At 43.7% G+C, this 25,560-nt stretch overlaps 1 protein-coding gene across 2 annotated transcripts in view; it reads left to right on the top strand.

The window, feature by feature from the left end:
- The window catches only part of LOC124301778 (mental retardation GTPase activating protein homolog 4-like), a 258,515-nt gene that overhangs the window by 37,955 nt on the left and 195,000 nt on the right, over window positions 1-25,560 (top strand). The window lies entirely within an intron of this gene.

Below are 25,560 nucleotides of genomic sequence, written 5' to 3'. Positions count from 1 at the left end.
GGACTTGATAATCTTATCTCGAGACACATTGACAATGAATTGTCGACGAACGGCTACCGATTAAGCGATTAGCCAAAGTTAATCGAACGGCTGCCGGTCGATTAATAATATCAGAGGTATTATTAGGCACGTATAAAGGATGTACAAGCGGCTGCCGCGTTCGGCATGCGTGCATGCGATTACAATTAAGCGTGCAGCATGGAATCTCGGCTCGTTATCTGGCACTTAGCTGTACGGTTTAATAGCGAGATAAGCCTTTACCACCCGAAGAAAACCATGACGAAAAAGGTAAAAGAGAAGTGGCGAGATGATACGAAAGCGCGAGATCGGTACGTGTGCAAAAATTGTTCGCGTACGTGTACACGTATTACACTGTGCTGAAAAAGAAATTGTCGATCTTCCGCAGCCACCGTGTACGAGTTGTAAATTGTGTTTGAAACTTTGTATTTCGTACGAAGCTGAGACGCTGTCGCAACTTTGAAAATACTCCGCTTAACATTATAGGCTAAAACCTGTTATCTACGTAAAATAATTGCAGAAGATGAGTTGTACTTTAATTTCTGCGTTGCACCGCAGACGACTTCTGTCTCGGAATGCGCAGCGTAGAATATCACGCACGATGGGGGGATACGTGCTGTGTTTACCTGTACGCACAGAGATTACGGTGCGGACGGTGCTGCTGACGCTGATGCTGCAATAAGTGCGCGGCTTTGTCGACGTTGCACATGCACTGGACCACCGGAGCGCGTTGTTGTTGGGGGCATATACATATTTACGCACACACACACATGTATACATGTGTATCAAACCGATGCCATATCATCGTCATCCTCGAGGTATATAATACACTGCAGAACTGACCGTGAAATTGCGTAATTTTTCGCCTGCAGGGCTGTAAATATGTCGAAGGAATCGGACGGCGGGGGGATCGTGAAGTTGCGAATTCCGATCAATTGTATAAATCAAAGAAAAAATGCTGAAAGAAAAAAAAATCTCTTATACTCAATTGCAGAAGGAGTCCGTGATTGCGTTTCAGGGCGTATAACAATAATGAAATTCGACAGTGACTCTCCGGAATAAATCTCCCATCATTACCATCCATTTCGACATCTGAGGGAGGTTGGATTTAATTCGGCATCACGCGGAAGGGAATCGTAAGTGCCATTTTCGTGTGGTGGATTCGGACAAGTCGCGGATATATGTATACGAGCATCGAGCGAAATCTGTTCATATCGGAGGGCAAACCGCATATCATAATACATAAGCTCGACACGCCGCTCAAACCGCAACTGCTTTATTGAATTTAAATTATACCCGACGGTTTGCATAATTTTCGGTATTCTACCAGCATTTCTATAATGTACCTTGTTCGTGATCTCTCAAAATATAAGAAATTTTTTTACCAAAATTTCAGGTTTCAGAAAAGTAGGAACTATATATTTTATGAATTCTTACTTCTCTTTCTTCATCTCACCGTTACTACGTATGTGCGTATATGTTCCAGTCGCGAAGACGACCTCCGGTGGTCTTGGTTCCCGTCGTCGCGACGTTTATTGTTGCTAATTTGTCAGTGGGATAATGTCTGATACAGCAAGGATATAAAAAATATTCGAACAGTCCTGCGCCGTGCCGCGTCGGGAATTGAGTGCATCTTTTGATTGCGAGTGCTGCCGAATCTGCGAATCTCGGACTTGATGTCTCACAATCGGACCCCCGTAGCATAACGGAGTTGTTTATGCCGTACGGTGCCGAGTTACGCAAATTAGTCGGTATCCCCGTACCGTACGTAGAATAAAAATTATCTACCATTGTGGCTGTCTAATTAAGAAAACTTACTTACTAAACCCCGTGATTTCGTTTCTCTGAAATGTGCACAGCGTGCAGGTTTCCTCGCTGCTGTCTCACGCAGCGATACGACGCTAGTGAAATTCCGAGTCGCTGGCCAGCAGCTTGTATGGGGCATTAATAATCGTTTATAATCATCCTCGGCTTGCCGGGGTGTGGCCTCCTCCCCGTTAACCTCCGCCGAGTTTTGGACGATATGAAAATGAGAGAAAAACGAGAAGCACTCGTGGAAAGAGATGACGGAGAAAGAAAAGAGTAATAGAGAGAGACAGAGAGAGAGAGAGAGAAAAAAAGAATCAAAGAATATAATCGTGCAATCTCAAACCAGTCGTGGACTCGAAAAAGAAACGCGAGACGACACGTACATATATTAAACGGAGGTGGACAAAAAGGAATAAAAATCCCCCCCCCCCCTCCTTACGAGTACGGATAGCTGTACAGATACCAGCCTCGCAGTAGCGAGATGGATTCTTATTTATCATAACCAGGGCGACGCCTTTCTTTCGAGGTGAATATGCGCGGTAGTAGTGCTGTACTATCAATCGCTGCTGTTGCCGACAGGGAGGGGAAGGTCGTCGCTCCTCGTAATCGGTGCCGTCTATCTTATGCGAATTTTATTTACACGCGAGTTTTCTCGAAACCTATGTTATATCGTAATGCGATTTTTTTTGAGGAAACTTTTATCGTAGGTGATGAATATTTCGCCATTAATTTTACAGTAAATTTTTATCCACCCAATTTATTAGTGCGTCAAGTCCATAGAATTTTTTTTTCTTCGTTTGCTATAAGAAGTATAATCTTGATTTACGGACACACTTCTGATGTAGGCTTTTGACTAGACGTGCAATTGATATACAATGTATATTAGGGTGGTCCTTATTTGGGGTGTTAACGAATTCCGACAAGTGCGCCCCCTAGACACGTTTGAAATAAATAAAAAAAAATGTGTGCAAAACCCCAGCGCTGTAGTCCCATGAGAACACGTGCCTGTAAGCTCGTTTTGTTTCCCATTTAGATAACATGGCATTTTTAGACCAATTCAGTCACTATTTTTTCCAGTCATCCCTAAGTATGTTAAAAATTATTTATCCACATAAATCTATTGTTAATAGGCATCACTACGCGCACATTCTTTTTATATTATATTATATTATACACAATTGAAACTGAATGACCATAGTTTGAATGCAACTCTAATCAACTCATATCAAATTTATAATGAAATACGATACATGTGAGGTTTTGTAAAAGAATGTGCGCGTAGTCATGCCTATTAACAATAGATTTATGTGGATAAATAATTTTTAACATACTTAGGGATGACTAGAAAAAATAGTGACTGAATTGGTCTAAAAATGCCATGTTATCTAAATGGGAAACAAAACGAGCTTACAGGCACGTGTTCTCATGGGACTACAGCGCTGGGGTTTTGCACAAATTTTTTTTTATTTATTTCAAACGTGTCTAGGGGGCGCACTTGTCGGAATTCGTCAACACCCCAAATAAGGACCACCCTAATGTATATATATTCGTAGATCTTACCTGACAGATTTCGGAATATTGGAATCTTGGAATATTTCACAGGCTGAGTATTACTAATAACGATTCACTCGAATAGTCAGTGGATTAGCCGGTGTACAAACTGTAAAGATAAAATGAAGGGACAGATGTTTGTGTATACGAGTTATACCTACGAATTATTAGCCCTAGTCTTGTTTTCTTCTATTCAACTTTCCTATTCCAAATGGATTTAGCAGGGCTCGACTCTCTATAATGACCAGGAACATCCTCAAATTGGGGTTAAATTCGGGTTTAACGTCCGAATTCACAGTTTCCGAAGCGAAAGGTTTGGTGACCCTTGGAGGCAGAGGCTTTGGAGAACCCTTGACCGCTCGATCGAGGGGAAGCAGCTCGTATTGTTGGCAGAAGCGTTGAAAGCGGGTTGTAAGATTTATCGTCCACTTAGCACAAAAATCATCATCTTCCCTTCCCGCGGATAATTGCTAATTCGTTTAACTACTCGGTGAAATCGGCGGTACGGGAGGTTGAAAATAAGGCGCAAGTGCTCTCCTAGTGATAATCGCAACGGTAGGTATTTACTGTACTTTCGTTCTTCTCTGTACCGAGAATTCGCAACGAATTAGGTACAACTCGGCTCACGCATTACATAAATTATAACTCAGGCATTGGGACGACTATAAGTAATGGAAAATGACGAGAATAATAGTTCCTCGTCGAGCAGGGCGAAACTACGAACGATAATACTTAGTTGCGGAAGTTTGGACTTTTCTGCACGATTATACGTACACCGTGTGCAAATTGAATACTCGTTCCGGAACTCGGATAGCGTGTATTATCGCAAAACGTATCGAATATCCATGATAGATTAAAGATAGACGGAGTTCGGCGTACAAAGCGCCGTGAGACGAAAAGAAGCCGAGGAGCAGAGATAATGCGGATAGTCGTTCGTCGAACACGGGCGTGCATCATGGATGCAAAGCGGCTCCTAGGTACGTATCCGTATTTTATACCTACGGACGGACGGACCTTTGTAATCGCGATTGCCTGCAATTATCCGGGACTGACTTTACGCTCCGGTAGGTTCCGTGAAAAGTGCACCAGGGGATTCTAATCAGAGCACCATATAATTGGCGAAACAAGAAAGAGAAGGACGCTGACGTACCCTCTACGAAGAATCGTTGTCTTACCGCGGTTAGTGAGAGCTCTTATTTCCTTAACTCGGAAGATTTAACCGGGGGGAGGCTTGCGGGCACTTGCGGATGCAGAGCTAAACGCACTGCTTATTCTTCTTCGTTGCCGCTACTGCAACAGCGGTCGCTGCATCTCCGCTTCCCTCTTCGCGGGGTAGAACGTAGGACTGACTACCTATCGCTGCCGTGCATGCATGCGGTCGCGGTTGCATTTGTGTGCGTCTTGCAAGGTCCGCGTCTAATTAGGTCGTTGAACCGCGCTGCTGACCGACAGATAGAGAAACCCCCCCCCCCCCCCCCCCCTGCCTCTCCCCAACACCACTACGCGAAGCCACGGCGTGCAGATATTCATCGGCGTTATGTTGTTACCTAGTATCAGCACGAATTAAAAACCTTTGAGTGGCAATTCAACTACCCACACGTACCTGAGCCAGTCTACGAAGAATTTTATACATTTCAACTCACCGCTACTCGCCGGCTGGAACAGCTATTGTAACTTTATGCTTCGATGTGCAAAATTTTTATCACTTAGCTACGCTTTTGTCTTTATATATCCTGGTCGGATAATGCGGCAGTGAAAGAGGCAATTCATTGAATCAAAACGGCGATAATTTGGGAAAATTTTAATAGTCAAAAAAAAGCAAAGAAGTAGATTGTTCGAAAAGAGAGGAGGAAAAAAAATTCGCGATGATCTTGAACATTGAATTTTCATTTTGAAAACCTCGTAGGAGAATCTGATTTTACCTTTTTGATGGTCGGTTGTGAAAATTGACGTACACGTGACGATGAACTTTTGGCACAAGTATTCGGGTCTCGTGTTCAAGTGGCAGTGGTTGTTTTTGATCAACCTGATGAGTTCTTATTTATCGTGTACTCAGAACGTGACCTGTAAGGTCCGAAAGCCCCTCGAAGGCGGCGAGGTGAGTTAAGGTGGCCGATGAGGAAAGACAGTGGGTACTTTGGACTTGGAGCAGTGAGGTAGCCGCTGAGATGGAAATCGGGGAGGAGGAGAGTCCGAGTCGACGCCGAGACGCCGCGACGCCCACACGTGTAGAGGGGCACCTCGCCAGGGGCCGGTCGGTCGGTTAATTGTTCTGATGGATTTAAAGTTGGCGCCTGAAATAAATGAATGTCGTTCGAGGAGGCGCGGCGAGTTCAAATATATGGACGTCGCGGATTGTAACTCTTCGACGCATCGCGCCGCCGTTACGTTCTCTCTTTCTTAACCTCGGATTCTACGATTGTTACTCGCGTCGTGGCTGACGGTGTGACATTGCGAGTCTCGGAAGAAACTCTAAAATTAAGACCGAAATGGCCTGTTGAGGGTTACTGTGGAACAATTTTTATGGTAAATTTATAAATTCTACATCGGAGAGCGTTCGATTGGTAAATTGAACGGCATTAGACTCACATCGGATACTGTGGGATAATATCCTCATGCAAATTAGAGTTATTTAATATTCGGTATAAGACGGCTAGTCGGAATATAGGGTTGATGTGTCACGTTCCTTTTTGCATAATTAAAACGAGAGCTCTCACGTGTTGGCTATTTTATGTTGTACGCACTCTGGGTGTGGGCATGTGTATGTATACGAAAATATACAACCGTGTTTGACGATAAAAAGGATGAGCTCGAATTGGGTGTCATAAAATCTGTATGGTTGTAAAATAGTTCTTGTAATTTTCAAGTTTTACATATACGGTTCAAAGCATCACCCATACTTATGGTGCGCGTATGATATAAATATATGTATATATATATACTCAATTCGGTCTCTCTCGTTGGGCAAATTGAAAATCTAAAGCCGTTCTTATAATGTAACTTACTCGCTTAAGGATCTCATGAAAATATTAATCAGGCTATAAATTACGGTCGTGTTAACCATGAAGTTTTTTACTTGAATTAGGAATTAACACACTGTTATCATATCGCTACTATTTATAACACCAATAAAACGAGAATACATTTTGGCTGGTAGAATAGTAATGTATACATATATGTATATAAATATGTATATACGTTTATGTCGAAGAGAAATCTAACGCGATCACGATTCTCGCATCTCGGTAACTGATATCCGCTACTACAAGATAGCTACTAGTTTTGAAATTTCGGCTCTTTTTTGCAAGTTTCATCATAAACTATGTCAACTTTCGCTTGGCTCATTGGCACAGCGAAATGGATAGGCGTACTCGTTAATGGAAAAATTTAAGATTTCAAATTTATACATCCCCAGGGGACGTATCCTTTTTATTTTTAAACCAAGTCAGAATCGTTTTACAACAAGGTACAGCTACGTATGAATAGATTTTACGGCATGTAGTATAAAGTCGGTATTTTATTGGCACGCCCTGCTCAACCCGATCATAGGTGCAGCCATGACGAAACGAGGATCATATATATGTTTCTTGTTAACGATTTTTGGGCACGTTATTAAACGAATCGTCAATCGTAATTAATTATTTATGTAAACATGTAATGTACCCAAGTTTTATGAGATTTCTAGAGTTCAGTGATCTTTCTGCGAGTAAAAATAAGCTCACTATAAATTACACGCTCAATCCGGAAGTATAAAGAATCACAGCAACCTCGTATATAGCAGGACATTCATCACGTGTACTAATTTTCATCGTACAGTTGCCGATGAAATCGATTTTTCACGAATAAGTATAACTTTTTTTTTTTGTATTTAACCTTATTCAACTCTCTCATATCTCACGTTACGTGCAAATTTTAATTTTTCAATTGTATCAATATTTGTGAAAAAGCTGTGTAATATTTCATCAAAATCGTGCAGATCTCCGATCCATATCGTTAATTTTTGGGTCAACAATTTTGACTGCATATATTTGATTTTCATTAACATTCTCGTTTAGCGATGAGATGCGATATTACGTATAATGCTTGTGGCGCTGCGCAAACCGCGGTTCAACTTCAATATGGAATACGGTTCTACGAGTCGCGTAATAACCACACACCTACTCAACGTGCAGTCAATAGGTAAAATACGGCGTGTACAGGGAGCTCATTCGGACAACTTATTCTTCTTCTTGTTCTTCTTTTTCTTGGGCCCGCGGCGTGCTCCGCGGTAAGAAAATGGGCCTCGTTAATTTATAAATCGTTAAAGTCACTTGAGGACCGAGGTGCGGGTTTAAGGTGAGCGTAAATTTAGCGGACCTGGTGCATAAGGAGGTGCCAAACTTTGAAATCGCCACATAAACAGCGCCGCGCACCGTACGTATAATGTAACGCCCATCCGTACATGCAGGTATTCCCATCTCGGATCGAAGAGAAGCGTACAAGTTCGCTGTATGCAACTGACACCGTTTGTGCATGTTTGCATTTACGGCGAGAAGCACCCACGTCAAGTTAACCGCGTTATTTAAACCATGCGGCGCGGCACTGATGTTTGCATTCAATTATAGTTTGCCGAAGAGAAAAAATATGCAGATATCATATTCCTCGGGATTCAGCTGTAATATATGAAAATAGGTAAGCATATTATAATAACAAAACCATTTCGTATCCCGAGGCGTACCTTTTCTTTTTCTTCTTCATTAGAAATATATGGGTACTTTTGTAATATTTATTCTTTTTGAAAGGACTTTTTTTTACTCTCGTACTCACGATCAGTATACTGTTCTCGGAGTGATTTTTCGATATTGAAATATCGATTTATTTGCGCAGCACTTGCACGCAATGTCGAGATTTCATCCTTGTGTGTTCGATTTAAATTTCATGTTTGCCAAGTTTTTTTTTTTACAAGTAAATACACACACACACTCACAGCATGCCTATAATGCCTATATATAATATATAACGTACGTACATACATTCGCACGTGGCTTTAGAAATTGGACTGTTAAAGCGCTTTTGCTGTTATTGCAAAATCCATCCTCACCTACTCGGGAACTTGTCGCCGCTGTCGGGATGCGTATAATAAGCTTTCTTCGCCCGAGCAAGCAGGTATATAAGCGATTCGCCGGAGTGTATCGAGTACCATGTAAATTTATGCGCGCTCGAGCGAGACAAGCCCAAGAGCCTTTCGGTTTTATTGAGGATTCAAGGGCTATTACAACCTGGAATAGACGCTCAACGAACCGCTTACCCGTGTCAGTCAGCTTCGGACCGGCCGCAGCAGAAGCCCCGGCTATGCGTTACGCTTACACTGGGGGATATGCGGAGGAGAGGAGATCGAAGAGAGATCGCGGGGAGATCCCGGGATCCTGCACAGCCTCCGAGGACTTAAACTTTACGAGGAAGTTGCCTACACGAGATATTTATAGCCGATATTCCTCCGTAACACTATCAGCCTTCCACCTCCTCCTCCTCCTCCTACTCCCTGCTCCACCTTTGTCTCCGTTTTCTTATACACTGCGTTATACTTCGCGTCCTCGCCCTGCAGCCCTTGGATAAAAATGTGAAAATAGTTGACGATGATGCGGTTGAGCCCATATTCTGGCCCAGTCAAGGGTGGCATGGATTTTTTAGTACCCTGCATTCACAGTACCTGTAAGTAGGTACCGACACTAAACATCGCGCCGTCAATATACAATATAATGTCGATATCGATTAAAGCGATTTTCTTAAATACATCCATTATTCATGTATAGAGAGTGATTGTGTCGAACGAATTGTCGCGTTTCCTTTTTTTTTATTGAAAAACCAAGTGTCAATATTACGTTTCTTGGTGTTGTAAAGAATCTACCACGAGAAATACGGCCATTGGTGCTTTGAATCATTTGACAGCGATTTAAGATACCTGCATCTCGAATGGAACTCGCCGGTTGTCGTCAGCGCGTATGTTCCCCGACATAACAGCCGGAAGAAATGACTCGAGCAAATCGTTGTCGGGTATCAATGTCACTGCGAAAGTTGACCCCATGCAGTTGGCCACGCGGATGAGGGTTGTAACAGTAGCCCGGTTTGTAGTAGAGAGAAACCGCAGAAAGTCTGCCGAAGCATGCTATGTGGAAGCTGCGCGGGTTACTTCAAGACACGCCATTGTTAAGCAAAGAGGAGATCCAATCTGTCTTGTACATCTGTCTCGGACCGACCGATCGGCGAGTACAAATTGATAACCAAGCACGCTAGTGTCGATAGCCGAGAATGTGGCATGACGTGCCGAAACGGTGGCGGAAGCTATCGCGAGATGATCGAGGGCAGGGGCTGGAAGGGTATCACGTGTCGATGCTCACGAGGAAAGTGAGGATCGGTGGGAAAAAATTAATCATTCGTGACTTACGAGCAGTCGCAGCAGCTGATGTTAAAAATTGAAAATTTTTACCAACCGCAGGTCGCATACATGCACACTTCTGTTCAAAGGAACCCGTAGAATCCTTATGGAAATTGGCTTCCGGTCGATTTGGCTGGATTTTAATACATATTCTCCCTATCAAAAGTTCTCATGGACACGAGTCCCAAGAATCAACAGTTTCCGAGGTACAGGCTTCGGAAGAAGGGTGCATGGTTTTTTTTTTATATTTATGGACCTCGTGATTTTCATGAATTATAAAGCTTTGAGAGAACTTGAAATTCAACAAATTACCTAAAAAACTGCACGGTTGATTCTGATGTACAGGCAGGAAGCTGTGATTGATTCCATCCATGCACTCGCTGGTTCAATGGAAAGATGTGCAACGTCAGATTTCGCGTGAAGGACGAGACCCTCCGACTCTTGCAATAATCTACATGTCCTGTTTTTCACGCGTGCGCGGAGTCTCTGCGGATAGGCTGTGCAACTTTTGAGTGATACATTCGATTTCAAGTCGCCTTTGAAGGTTTGTAATTGGTAAAAATCGCGTGATCTATAGATATAAAAAAATCCACGCACCCTCCTTGCAAAGTCCGTATCTCCGAAACTACTGATTTTTGGGACTTAGGTCCATGAGAACTTTCGATCGGGAGGATATGTGCTGTAACATATTGAAAATCCAACCAATTTCCATACGGATTCTACGGGGTCCTTTTGCAATGGTTTTAACAACATGAGCCGTATAAATGCGTTGCACGGCGAGGGCAAAGCTTAGATTCGTATATATTCATCGGTTCGGTTAACTTCGCTTGTTTTCTCAAATATAGCGGATTATTTCTGCCTCTACTAATATACCGACGTGCACAGGGACTGTTGCGCGGTTCACCTGTATTCGCACCAAGGGAATTAACGACGTTGCATGGGTTGGAAAATTATAAACGCTGCCCGTTGCAGGAGAACAACGCCGTGGTCCTGGAACTGTGATTATGCACTCAATATTGTTGTGCCCATTGTTACCAGCCTCAGTTCTTGGTTCGTTTTACGGCAAAGTAATAACGGAGGTTCAACAAGGACTGATTTCAACGATTTTCTTATTTCAACTCCTAATTACTTAGAGACGGGGCCAGCGAGTGCAAAAGTTTCGCACGAGTTTGTTTTTTGTGATAATAAATTCTCTTTTATTATATATATATATATATATATGTATATTCAGTGCAACCTGCGCCGGTAAATGTAGACAATTTGCGTGTTCTCACCTCACGTAATTTCAGACTATCTCGCGCCGCTTCTCATTACGCTTCTTCTTGTTATTTATATTAACTGCCTGCAACTTTATTGTTCTCCTCGATGTGCGGGGGGCCTCGGCCGTTTGGTTATTGTTACCTCTTCCTATATGCCTATCCATCGCAGACTGTCCGATTTTACTCATTTCAAAAAAAAAAAAAAAAATAACATCTCGACTCTCATCCTCGTGGGACTCTGTCAGGAATTTCCATTGCTCCCAGTCATCCTCTTCAAAGGCATGCTTGTAATGAGCTTACATGTAATATCTACAGATGAGCAGTTGCGTGTTTGAAAACAATAAAATAACAAGACGATACACACGAATAAGACGAAAGTAAATCACAGAAGAAATAAATAAACAAATGAATAACAATAATAATAGAATTGAGATTTCGAAACGTCTGAGATGTTCTTGTTTAATTTGGTCGGTTGACGTCTAGCGATACGTAATTCGTCGAATGGTGTCAAGAGGTAGACCCGATTAGTGCCAACGCGCAACTTGAGAACAGCGATCCGTATAAATATCCAGCAGATAGACGCGAATACCGATTATTATACAGAGGGCCGTTCTGTAATGTTTCAAATTGAATTGCCGGGGCGTGTAGCGATCGTGCCTACGGCGAAGTGGAATTTCCCCGACACTTTGCGTCGTATTTCGATTAAATTTAAGACGACACTAAACTGCTTCCGTCGGCATCGTATATGGAGGTGTACGGGACCCAGGGGCCGAATGTGGATGCTTGATATCTTCGCGTAGGTAATTCCGATCTGCGATAGGCGGAGAAATAAGGCCGATCGACAACGGGACCCGGTAATTAAGTTGATTAGCGCATTTAGCCGTCTGATAATAACAACGTAGGCATCTGGGGCTGTCGTCTAGGTTTTGAACGAATTCAAGCCGGCGAAGCAGAAATCGATTCCGTTTTTTTAGGCCCGATCATCACGAATTACAAAGTTTAACGATTTAGGCGGCTGTACTAAAATTGAGCGACGTTTTAACACGCAGACGCGTGATGGATTAAAATATCAGATTTGTAGAAAGGATCCGACGGAGCTCGTAACTAATTGCATAAAATGTTTTCATATTTTATTCAGGCGTTAAGAGTTTGGATTAGGACGCTTTGCGACCTTGTAAATTAAATTTCTTCTCGCTTGTTATCGAAAAGATTATTCTTTCAGCCCACCTTCTGTAATTTTTACGAGCAGTTCCGTGCGCTGTGCACATGCATCTTTCATCGGGTGGGCGATTCAATTTCCGATACATTCACACGTTCGTAATGCACCGAAACCTCGTCTGAAACACATCATTCTTCATTTAGAAATTCAAATCCTCGTATATCATGGGCGCGTGTAATTGTTTGGAATAGATAAATTACCACCCTTGTCGTGCAGTTTGGTCCCTACGGTGATACATTCACCGCAGTCACGGCAACTAGATTTATTATTCCGGTATGGGATATATAATGTATACATACTGAAACGGATGATGATTCAAAATTATTGATAAATAATTGATATAGTTTCACGCGAGATAAATAGTCCTTCACGTTTCTGAAGAGGAAAGAAATTCGTCGGGACGATGTCACGTGAGGATAACGTGACACTTTTTTAATACTCACTCTGACCGCAAGCACGTCGCATGCTAGCTGTGTGTGAGTGAATGCAGCTACCTTGATTTCACTCTAAGAGAACCAGCTGGTACGGTTTAACCGATTACAAGCCAGAGTTGTAATAACCCAAGTTCTTACTTTTATCAATCCGGATCTTTACTGTCGTAAATAAGGACGGTATAGGGAAAATTTTCTTTTACGACACGTTATTTATTCAATTTCTATTGTATTTATGTCCATGCTTAAAACAGGTTGGAATGATTAAGAATCCAGCATGTGCAATATTTTATCATTAAACGTACGAGGTTTCAGCATAACAACGAAATTAGCTGTGAGAGAGCGAGGAAGAAAATAAATTATTCTTTTTTTTTTTTTACCAGTAGAAGACAGCAAAGTAAGTGATTGATAATTCGAAAACGACCGTTAATTACTATAATCTGAGAAAGGTTCGTCTGCAGGATGTAGTTTTTCGTTCACGGGTATAACAAACTGTTTATGGAGCATTTTTATGCCCGTTTAACAGCCAAAAATATATTATTCGAGTTGTTTGACTTTAACGAGACGTTCTGTGAAACGAGTGACAGTCAAATGGCAGGCAAATGCGGCAATATTACTTCTATCGCGAGAGAAGAAAGCGTCCTCGTCCTCGTCTACCGATCACCGGCAGCTGCGGTGACGGCTATCCGATTCTCGACGATCGCGTAAAACCATAAACGACGCACTTGAATGATTTTAATTGGTTAATATCCCACAGCGACGCCTCTTAAATACAAATATACATATATCTAAGTATATCTTGTTACGATCGCCGATTTCACGGAATTCTACATACGTCGAGACAAACGTATACATATATATATGTATTATATATGTATTATACACGTTATACACAGGTACCCACACGCGTAACGATCGTTATTATTAAGATTTCACGTAGATATGATTGCGCGCGTTGTATCGGTACCGATTTATCTCCCCTCTCCCGCTTCTAACACGCCTTGTAGCGCCTAATCGGATCAGGACACTCGCTCAGTCGGTCTTGTAACGCGCGGGCGGTGATTCTAATTCACGCGGTTGTATCCCGGCGTCTGGTCGTGCCTCTGCGGTGTTCGCCTATTTCCAAAGAGGCCGATAAGTGCCGCGATAAAAAAGATTAGCATACGACGGTGGTCCATTGCGAGGGAGGCGAAGGGTTTGTGCGTGAGAACGAGATCAGCTACTTGATCAAAGAATAACCGAGATGCGGCGGTTTGCCCAGCGGGCACGTAATTTGCGTAAAACACAATGCGTCTGCTGCGGTACGGACGCGTTCTCGAGTTGCGAAATGACGGTGGAAAACTGCACTGCGGTACATGGATGCGATACGCGTCGTTATGCACGGGTCGTGCAACACCTTCTTATCCTCAGTACCGACGGAGTTTCGTGCCTTTGTAAAAAATTACTCCATCAAGAACATCCCGATTCCTCATCCGGCAGCCGTACTTGGTCGTCTCGTTTGCACCGCTGAGAGCTGATTACGTCGGATCACATACCTACAATTAACCTAACTGCCACTACGTGGTCCGCATATTCTTTAACCGTTTCTTCACCGGTTGCTTGTAAATTTGCAAATTAAGACGTAGGTTATACAGCACCGCAGCGATCTCCATCTAAGGTTCACGTGGCGTGCGGTTCTTTTTTTCCTTTCGTTATCACTGTTAGGTATAGCTTCCCCTCAGCGGCTGCTGAGTATTTCTGCACGCCCAGTGCTCGACCGGACTCTGATTCGAATCGTACCCAATTCCAAAGTTTTCTCTTCGCAGTCGTGCGAACCCTGTTGAATAAAACTCACGGCGCACGTCCTTCTGAACGCGAATGGGTTATCGTTTTCCAGATGACCCGATAACGGGTGTCACGCGAGTCGTTCAGGTTTGTCTACGGATGAACGACGGGTGGTCATTGCTCACCGCGTATCCTGTGGCGAGGAGGGTAAACTGGTTCGGCGTCTAACCGAGATAAGGATCAGCCTAAAAACTACCGACCCGGGTTTTCAGCCTCTCGTCGCAGTGTTTATGCTTCTGAGACTGCTATCATCGCGCGCGCGAGTAAACCGCACCTGTTGGACGACAACGACGTCGAAGACGACGCTGACCTGCACGGTAGAACGGATCCTTACGTTTCGAGAAACTCATCGCGCAATAAATCTCTGTTATAAATTTCATCCTGCGTGCGAGGTGACGTCGTATATGTATACGCGCGTGCGTGCAATCCTCCGCTTTCCTTCCATTGGACATACCTGCGTATCCTGTACCAACCTGCAGTAGGTTTGGTCGGACGTCGCACAAACGCAGCGGGAATCGGTGGCTGTGCAGGTAATTGTTGTGGGTAGAGGTAGACGTATTCCACTCTCCGTGCTAGCGGACTAGAGGTATAACGTTGCAGGCTAACAGAATGTATCGGCGACGCGGCGACGCTGCTGTTTCAGCTTCTTCAGCTTCTTGTTCCGCGATTTCTTTCATAGTCGTACGTCTTTCGCACCGCGTCAAACCCCGTGGAGTTGTGCGCGGTATAAAACAGGAGGCCTTCCTCTCGGCCAGCGGCCATTTAAACTCAATTTCAATAAAGCTAGAATTTAATCTAAACGGCGACGAGGCGCCCATGAATCGCGCAATTTTATGACCCATCAAGCACCGCTCTCGGCCAGACGCGTACCAGCCGTTACCGCAATCTGCAATAGCCCGACATTATCGGACCACGACTAGCCCCACGGGTTGCACGACTCGCGGATCGTCCGATGCGTTCGGACTCCCTATCCTTCCACCGACCGTTCCCATTTCTGTCCCCTTTAGTGTTTCTCGTTATTCCTGCGGCAGTAACGCGCGGATGAGAACGATCGGACCGCGCTACTTCTCGGGGAATTCAAGTCGCACTCGTCGGATTAGCTCGCTGCAAGATAGATAACGTGCCGAATCGGTCTGTCCGCGAGCGCGACCAAAGGGGAAATCAATTTCTCTGACGCGGCACGTTCGCCCGAAGATCCATATGATCCAGAAGTTTACGATCACGGGAAAACCGTCGTCGGTATGGGCAATGACGTAATGCCTAATCGCGACCGATGTAAGAAGCTCAGTCGTGTTCGAAGAGTCGGGCAGGTGCCCGGTGAACGGAGGAGGACAGCCTCCGTGTCGAGAGGCGACGATCCGTCAACTAGGTACTCCTTTGTAACACGTGTAGCAAGTTTCCGTGAGAGTCTCCAACGGCTGGACAGTCCTTGTGCTACGATGTGCTTATACCTACGTGTAGGATCGGAGCTCGCCTTTCTCCGTTCGTGCGGACGCCGGACGGGTTGAGGGCCGAACACGTCGTTGCAGGAAGCTTCCCGAAGTACGTCACCCGATTTCGACTTGAACGGATACGTTGCCCTCGCAGTTGGGCTCAAAAATTGTTACGTATACCTCATCGGATTACACAGCCGTGCGTGGGCTTTTGTAAGGCGCAAAGTATTAAACTGGGCGCGGCTGTTGTCGGATCAACCGGTCTCCGTAGGCACCTGGTTTTAAAGGGCTTTTTATTTCTACGGCTCGGTTATTGTGCACTACCTCGAGTGCACGCGGCGAGTGTTCATGCGTCGATCGGAGGCACTCTAAACACCTTTCAATGACGTGGCCATGGAAATATTTGATTCTGTCTGTGCCTGATGTCGGCGAAACAGCATTCGCACGTTGGTCGTGATACCGGACAAAACAAATCTGTAGTATATCTAACGGGGAAATATTTGGGAATTTTGAAAAATTGGAAAGGGAAGATCGGGCGAAATGAAACTTTAGGTAGTTTTACGATTGTGTAACAATTGGTTACGAATAGAGGAGGATGTGTAAGTATTAGGGTGTTTCGAATGAAAAAAATTTGGGATTTTTCTACGAGCAGATGGAGAAGAAAATGCTGAAAAAAAGTAGACTTCTTCCCCACAAAAGTTGAGAGGGAAAAATATGCCACTTTCGTTCCGCATTTCAGGTCGAAAAGTTGGCATTATGGTTGAGTCGGGAATAAACAATAATTTTCGACAACCATACTACACGAGTATTTTTTTGTGGTGGATGTCATAAAGATACGAGTAGTTTATGGTAAAAAAAAAATAATAAATAAATGTAAATCATGGTAAATCTGTGCTAATATCGACTTCTCACCTTTTTTCATTACAAAAATCAACATGGCTCGGTCTTACACTTGAGCCTAGTTTTTTCGAGGCTTCTTCTTAGACTAAGAGCAAGCATTCTCTTCATCTACTCGTAGTAAAATCTAAAATTTTGTTCATTCGAAGCACGCTACTAAGTATTATTGTCAAAAAAACCACGCGAAAAATAGGGAATTTTTCTTAATATCGATGCGTGGAGAGATTCTTGTGGCCAGTCTGATTTTTGGCTCGATTCTAGATAACACGAAGATATTAAATGTTACGGGTAACGGATGTCGTCGGGTATTTATGAAAACAAGGATGATGGCGTATTTGACGAAGATGTAATAATTCCACGCAACGTCTCTGCTAGACTTACTTTACTACCGCATTCATTTTTTATCCCGTATATGTCTCCACGTATAAGAAAATTCACACGAGAATGGATATCCGGCAGTACATCGATTGTGAAAAAGTATTTGTAGAGGTGGTGATAATTTCTTTATGTTTTCTTCTTTGTTTTTCAATCAAGCCCTTGAAACGAGTGGCTAGTTTTCATTCCGGTCAATTTGCGCTCCATTTTCTCCAGGTTGTATAATACGTACAAACGCACGTCTATGCCTGACCGTGTGCCCTAGTCGGTGATCGAAGCGTGCGCCCGTTCCTCTCTCTCTCTCTCTCTCCTTTAAACGTTGCGCTTCGCGTCTGCCGTTTCAACCGCGGCGCAATCCCCGGGGCAGCGCCGCATGCGATGCGTGCAACGTGCACGGGATCCCGTTCCCACCGGAGACTTCAATCGGCGCAAAGATGCATCCATAATGCATCAACGCACGTACTAATAGCCGGCTAATGCGCGGTGCAATCGAGCTAAAACCCGATGCTAATTAGACGAAAGTGACGCGGACTCGCGCGCATGCGTAATGCAACCGCCCCGACCGGCTCTGTATGCGCGCATTTCCATGCCATGCGCAAAGTAGGGATGGGCGATCTGAAGCGAAAGAACGATTCGTCCAAAAAATCGGATAGATATGATCGATGTTTGTTTCTACTTCTTACGTTTGAATGAAAACGGGTAGCTATATTGGAGATTACAAATTTGGTATTTATTCAACGGATTTTATATTAAATAACAGTTTGCTTTGCGACATATTTGCTTATGACAGCAGTAGTTTTTCTATTACACAATAACGTATTTGTTTTCTTACATGTATTCGTCGATCGCAAAAATATACGTTGAGTAACAAAAAGTTGACTCTTTCGGATTCTCAAACCTAATTGGTCGTAAAATTATACTTTTAAAACTATTTTTTAACTGAGGGTTTAAGAATCGGATCCGATTTCTACAGACTTGGTATCGATTCCAGAAGAATCGCTTGGTAAAGCATCGATACAAAAGATCGATTTTCTCGATCCAAACGATCGATCTAAAACCGTTCATCCTTAGCGCAAAGCCTCGAGTTCGCTCCTTCGTCTAGCCTTTGGCACGTTAGGTATGCCGGGGGTCCGTCGCTTCTGTCAACGCGAATCGATTACGCCGACGATCGGTGGAAATTCTATTCACCACGTGGTGGAAAACTTGTGTGCCGCAGCTGCAGCTTGTGTTCTATGTTGCACGTCGTGCACCATGCGCGCAGCGTTGCTGAAACAAGTCGGAAAACGCCAAGTCCTACGGGCATCACTTCATCGTTACCAAGCACACCTGATTCACAGGTACGAACCAACGAAGAGAGTGAACTTGAGTCTGCTTTAACCTATCGCTATATCGAACGGGACTGTCGATTTACCTTTGTTTGGATACGGGCACGATGCCGTTTATTTGCTGTATCGTAGGCACATATCGGGTTCGTATGTGCATCTTAGGCCTCTCATGCGTGCAGAGACCTATTATAGATGCGTGAAAACAACCGCGCACTCACCTTATTATACCACGCTAAGTACCAAGCGATAACTTGGCCGACTTGTTGTGCAATCCTGACATGTTTCTGTATGTTTGATCGGCAAACTTTGTATGCGTGTTTAAAGTGCTGTCGAGGTACATGGGCAATGTAAATAACCAACAAATTTACCGAATGTACACCGTGTCGTTGCTCAAACATCAGAACCGAACGGATGCTAATTCTTGAACCATGTCGCGATGAATCTACCTCTCTCCGGTAATATCGCGGATGTTCAACCGTGCAACGTGGAAGCCGCGGCCGGACGCTACTTACTTGTTCGTTATACCGAAAAAGAATTAAGACGAAATCAGAATAAATATTTGGCACGTATCGTTGTCACGCGACAAGTTTCGAGTGGATCGAGTCAAGTAACGTTGAACATTTTGTACGTAAATGGAAACCGGCAGAAAATGATCAAACGCTGCGTTGACACTCGATCGTTGAATGAATATATATACATATATATATATATATATATATGATATTACACAAGGTATATAACGTACGTATGTACTTCTTTGGCTAGAAATGTTGTACGCGCGTCGCGCCGCACAGCCGTGAGTTAACCGTCTCCAGCATCAGCAGCAACATAACAGAAGCAGCAGCTAAGTCTCGTCGGCAATTCAATGGATCAATTTATTGTACGGCCTCCAATTACTGAGAGACTCGTGTCTATTATTATAGGCAGAAAAAGTGATTCGAAGCTTGGCTAACGATTGCCGCACCTCGGAGGGACAAATCGGTTGACAGCGACACTCCAGGGCGTCACTCACGCCTTTATACCGAGGCACGAGCTCTGCTTTATGCCCGATGCCTGACCACCACACTCTCGTTAAACAGCCACGAGTGGTCGAGGCAGCCTAGTTTTTTTTTTTTTTTTCATCCCGTCGACAATTATGCTTCCATTTCTGTCACCGATTATCGCATTCCCACTAGGTTTCTGTTCAAACTGGACGGGTATTAACGCGGTGGAAAGGAACTGTAAATATACATGTGTTAGTATAAGGCTATGAATTTAATACTATCGGGTTATTTGACAGGCCGTGTGGCTAAATCATTGTTTGGATAGAATTTTATGCGAGAGAAAATGACAAAAACCTTGTCTCAAATTATATCGAATTCGAAACTACCGAACACGTCGGTTGTACCCGCGTTTCACGGTTATAAAGTAATCTGTACCGCGGTCGATCCGAACATGGTTAGTTTGGTTTGGTCGTGACGTAAGGTACGTCGGGTTTTAGTGTCAATGAAACATCGGAATCACGGTAAATCGTTTAATTTTATCAATGAGAAAAAAAAGTATACCGGTGCAAAATGAATAACGAGGCACGCCGAAGCCGGCATTACCGGGAAGCGATGCTCCTTGACGAAGTTTTGGTAAAAGAATTCCAGAAGTAAATAATAATCGCTGCTTTAGGAACATCGATTTTTCTCCTCAATTTCTCTGGCTTGTAGATGGTAGGTATATATAATACGTGACGTGAGGATTTTTTAAGTACGAAGAACGATAGTGTTCGGAAGGACCGTGAAAAAAATTATGGGAAGGGACTTTTTAATTTATTCGATTTGCTCGAGACTCAACCTCGTCTAATGGGGCATGGAATAGGTATTAAAAACTAAAAAGTATCCACGGCTCCTCGTATCTCGACTCCCGTCGAGATCATAAAAATTTATAAATTGATGTTCAGGTCTCTTTTAAGGAAGGATGAGCCATGACTCAAGTTACTCGGTTAACCCGAATGACCTGCAAAAACATGCGTGTATGTGCGCATTACACACCGATCCGGTAGTTTGACGCTGATATAGTGACAGTATCGCAATGTCGTATTCGTAATATCAATACGGCGGTTTTTGTAACCGCTACAAGGCGAGATTGTACGCTTAGTCCTACGCGAAGAAAGAAATATCAGTCAGTTACATTATTATACTTGGACGCTTGTCTTATTGTACAGTGCAAAACGATTTGCCGATGGGACATGGCGTATCGATGGGTGCAGCGGAGTTAATTTTAACAAGATAGAACGAAGGCAAATCTAATTAAAACAACAACACCGTAACAACGCAACGTTGCGGTGAAAGTCGGAACAGGTTTCAAATAACCAGAAATTGAATAAATCGCCCTGTCAGCGTTCCCGCCTGCAGCCTGGGAATTACAATAAAACAATCCGACGCGACTGTTTCATTTCATAACCAGCCGCAGCTTCTTCTCGTACTCCACGCACTTTTCAAATTGCGTACGGAGCATACTTGGATACGATATATAAATTACGTGATTGAGGTGGTCCTGCCAACGATGTATCTCGTTCTCTTATCTTCGCCGGAGATGACCATTCTTCTTTCGCACCACCGTCGTCATTGAAATTAATTATATTTTACCATCTTTTCATTTCCGATTTATATCGCACACAGATGTCCGCGTTGCGGTTGATATTGCCGTCGCTTCGATATCGTTAGGTAGTCTTCTCTGATAGAGTCACGCGCAGGGATGGGATTTTTACGGGTATTACCTGCGGATACGAGAGATGATTATGTAACAGCTCCTACTTATTTCGACGTTGCAGTTATGTCTACGTTCTTTGTGTTATTTAGTTTTTTTCTTTTTCTTCGGCGAAATTGGATTACGAGAACGTGATTATGATTCGTACCCGAACCGTGGCGCTGGGGAGGTTGAATAACCACTTATAGATACCCTGGGCAACTTGAGGAATTCTCATGTTTTTTGATGCGCTTAACGGATTTTTCAAGGTTGCCAGGCCCAATATTATTCAGATCTAAGGGTTTTTCCCTATTATCCGGAAAACAAAGGGGTTTTCGAGTATTAGCCGTGCTCATTCAGATGAATCGACACATTTCGAACAATATATGGTTTCGAATTATACGTAACTACTATTACTTATTTCGAAATTTGCACACATTAGGATATACAGCTAATACTAGTATAAAGAAATTTTCATTGTTCAGAACTTGTGCAAATTGTGTTAAATATCACTTTGCGTTGGCGATAAAGAATTATCCGTGCCAAGATGACCTCTCCGATAGATTGATGTCGAAATTATTCGTAAAAAAAGTTTGATGGTATCGATAGGTAATAGCAGAGATAGTCTTAGCGAGTTCTTAGTTCGGGATCGAATGTTGCAGCATTGGAATTATGCTGAAGCAAACGTGCGGAAACAAGTTTTCGTTGCCTTCCTTCACATTTCACAGTATCCTCGATATTTGAACTTTTCAAAGCAACGCGAATACACATAAGAAACGTGTAGGACATATTGACATATGTGTGTATATACACGAAGCGCGATCGTCTCACTTTTAATTTATACACGTTTCTGCGAGCCTGAGTTATAAATTCTTAGAAAAACTAATCCTTGTCGTCAAGCTGAGCGGAATTCATTTCAGCCACAAGACTGGAGGAATCAAAGCGAAGTGGCACGTGTAGCGATAATCGGTTGAAAAAAAGTTTACGACATCTGTATCCAGATGTAAAGCTCGACGAGGGCAAGAGACTACACGCGTGTCGTTTGCCCCTGGGTGATGCTTAACGCGTGGATATGCCTCCGTAGTACGAATAACTTGCGGCCGGCAGCTGCGATTTGCATACGCGTACGCGTAGGTACGAAACCCTCTCGCGGTCCTCTCGCGTATTCGCGCGTATTCTCCTCCTCGCAGAGTCCTTGCTTCCCTCCCATCCGCACGAGGCAGGAGCGAATACCTTATACCTTATTGCAATTTTTTAATGCCCGCGTCTTCTGCCAGACTTTACGGTTCATCACCGTCGTATCTTTTCAACTTGTTCGCCACCGGCCGACCAGCCAACCGCATCTGCTGTTTGTATCGACGCTTCGGTAAGCTCCTTACATATCGTCGCGACGTCGCGCGTTTCACGATGGTATCCTCGTAGCATATCAGCCGACAATGCTGCAGACCGTTGGGTGCGCACGTTCCACGTGTACGCATAATTTGTCGAGGATACCGCGTAGCACACCTTCTATCCACTTCTCCGTTATTTCGAATGCACGCATACGTATGTACGTACACGCCTACATCCATGTTAAAATTATCTCCGTTTAAAATACGAGTACAACGCGAATGCCGATGGCACATCTTCGCGTAGACACGAGGTTGGTACTCGATCATACGGGAGTGACTGCACCGTCCCTTTTTTACGAGCTGGAATAAAACGGTCGTTTGTGATTTTAGAGGTCATTGTGATATGTCGTATTCGACCGTCGAGAGAGAGAGAGAGAGAGATATTGATTGATTGATTGATAGAGAGAGGGAATGAGAGATGGGAAGAATAGAATAGAATAGAATAATTTTCATCATACTAGGGCAGTGAACCCAAAGGTATAAAGCAATGAGGCTAAGAACAGAGACGGTACAATATCTTAAAAGATTAACATAAATCTAGATTACGAGTAAGTAAGGTAGCAGGGAGATACCTGCATAGTGGAAGCAAGGTTAAGAATAAAATAAAAAAGAAAATGGAAAATAAAAATACCAAGACGGGCTTGTAAGAAGTAAACAATGCAAGGATTACACTGGTCGGTGGTAAAGGAACACGGATCAACGATTAAACTAAGCTTGAACTAATACCGATACGACTGCTATATCACGCTACTGAGCCTGAAGAATATGGTCGAAAAGAGATATCTTAAAGGGCGTAATGGTCGGAGATAGAGAGAGCGAGAGAGAGAGAGAGAGAGAGAGAGAGAGAGAGAGAGAGAGAGAGAGAGAGAGAGAGAGAGAGAGAGAGAGAGAGAGAGAGAGACAGAGAAAGAGAAAGAGAGAGGCTGGACTTTCGAGCAATAGAAAGACGGACAATATTTAATCAGTGGTAAAACAACACCTATTCACTCTAACTCACTTATACAAGAGCTATGCGTCATCGATTTCAGAAATTGTTGGTCCTTCATGTGGTACATGCTGAATTAACTCGTTGTAAAAATACCGCTCGCTGCATGCGGACGAGGCAGATGCGCTTTCTTCGTATAAATATAGGTTTAAAACATGTACAGTAAAAAAAAAAGTCACAAACGTCAAAGGCATCCTTCAAATTTCAATAACTCGAGAAGAACGACAATATTTATCCTCCCGTGGTGCCTGGTACGTTTCGAAATTAAAAAAAAGAAAAAAAAAAAAAAGAAACTTGCGCGCGTGGCAAAGTTACGTGAGCTATCCGCGTTGTGTATTCGTAGGAACTGCCGACACGTAGCTGCTCTTTTCAATGTACGATGATTGAAATATTTTTCATCGTTTCATTTTCACCTCGAAAATCGGTTGGCGCCCGCAATGACCTTGGCACTCGGAGCTCCTTCCTCGACTTGGAACGTGGAGTCCATGGTCGGGCGGTGGCCCCGGGCGGTGGGCGTGCCCGGCGGATGTTGCGCACCGGAAGTTGGGGACTCCGACGTCGCTCCGACACGCTTGATGCTCGGGAGCCCCGCTAACTCGGTACGATTGCTTTAAACTAGCGAATCTGTGTACCGAACGGCGTCGTTGAAGCCTTGTATGCGTCTCAACGCTTTATACAAACCCGGGCCAAGCACCGACCCGACGCAGCGGTGGGTCAAGCGAACCTTGAGATAACCACCAGGAGCGCCGACGTTTCTTTTCCTTACTCAAACACCATGGAAGTAAGTTCCTGTATTTGCGGTATCTAAGCTCGCAGCGTCCGCCGGTATTCATACGTGGTGCCTTTAGCGACCATCCACCTACGCCTTCCTTATTCGTAGTTCAAATTGAACGCTTTCAACCGTGTAAATAATTACTGGCTTCGACGCTGTATGGCGAACACCTGTAGCGACGCCTCGAGAATCGCCGAGTACGACGTCTTTCACCGTTGCGCGCGCGTCTGTATACGTATATACATGTTATTATTGTTATTATTATATATATATTTGCATTGTAATTTGTTGAAATTAGTCTTATTTGACGCGGGAAAACATATGTACTCTTCGCGCATGTAGGTATGTACCTGATGCGTTGGGAGAACCTGTATATAATACATCTCTACTGCAGGATCGTACGGATGGGTAGAAAGTTTGCGGACAGACAAGCAGCCAGGCAGGCAAGCACCTCTTCGCATTCGCTGGCAATTTCACACCCGTCATTCGCTGGATGGTTCTAATTGACTCCAATACTCTCTATCGATGCTCAGGATGATACGAGAATAATAGATCGTCCAGCGTTTATTGGAGATTTTTAACCGATCATTTCTGATGATCACCTTACACATGTTAGACCGTTACAATTTGTAGCGGAATTTTTTGGCAGCAGTTAATAGCGGCTCGGTGAGAGGTAGATTTGATGCTTGTACGAGTATTCATCCGATTGGTTGTGTCACGTAGGCGAAGATATGCGTGTAAAAGAAATTGGTAAAAGGGAAGCAAGTCGAGAGCTGGTCAGGATTTAAAATTCGAAAGGTCAAGAGCGTACCGGAATTCATGGTCCTGCTGTTTTATTTTATTTTATTCGTTTATTTATTTATTTTTTTTTCGTTGAAAGACGGGTAGCACGTCCGTCGTCGACGACGTCATGCGTTTAGAAATCCGTATACTGTCGAAGTAACCGTTGAAGTTGGTTTCATTAGACTATCGCACAGATACGCAAACGCGATATTTCGGAATGTTCGTGCGTGTGCGTGTGTGTGCGTGTGTGTGTGAGTTTGTTGTTTTTTTTTCCCTTTTTTCGCTCTCTCCTTTACCTCTCTCTTTTTATGGAGCAATAACGGATCTTCAGGGAAAATGCAGCTACTTCTTTTATGTT

The sequence above is a fragment of the Neodiprion virginianus genome, chromosome 4 (genome assembly GCF_021901495.1).
Source record: "Neodiprion virginianus isolate iyNeoVirg1 chromosome 4, iyNeoVirg1.1, whole genome shotgun sequence".
Taxonomy (NCBI): domain Eukaryota; kingdom Metazoa; phylum Arthropoda; class Insecta; order Hymenoptera; family Diprionidae; genus Neodiprion; species Neodiprion virginianus.
Note: the sequence above shows the minus strand (reverse complement) of the source record. Positions and strands in the feature narration are given on the sequence as shown.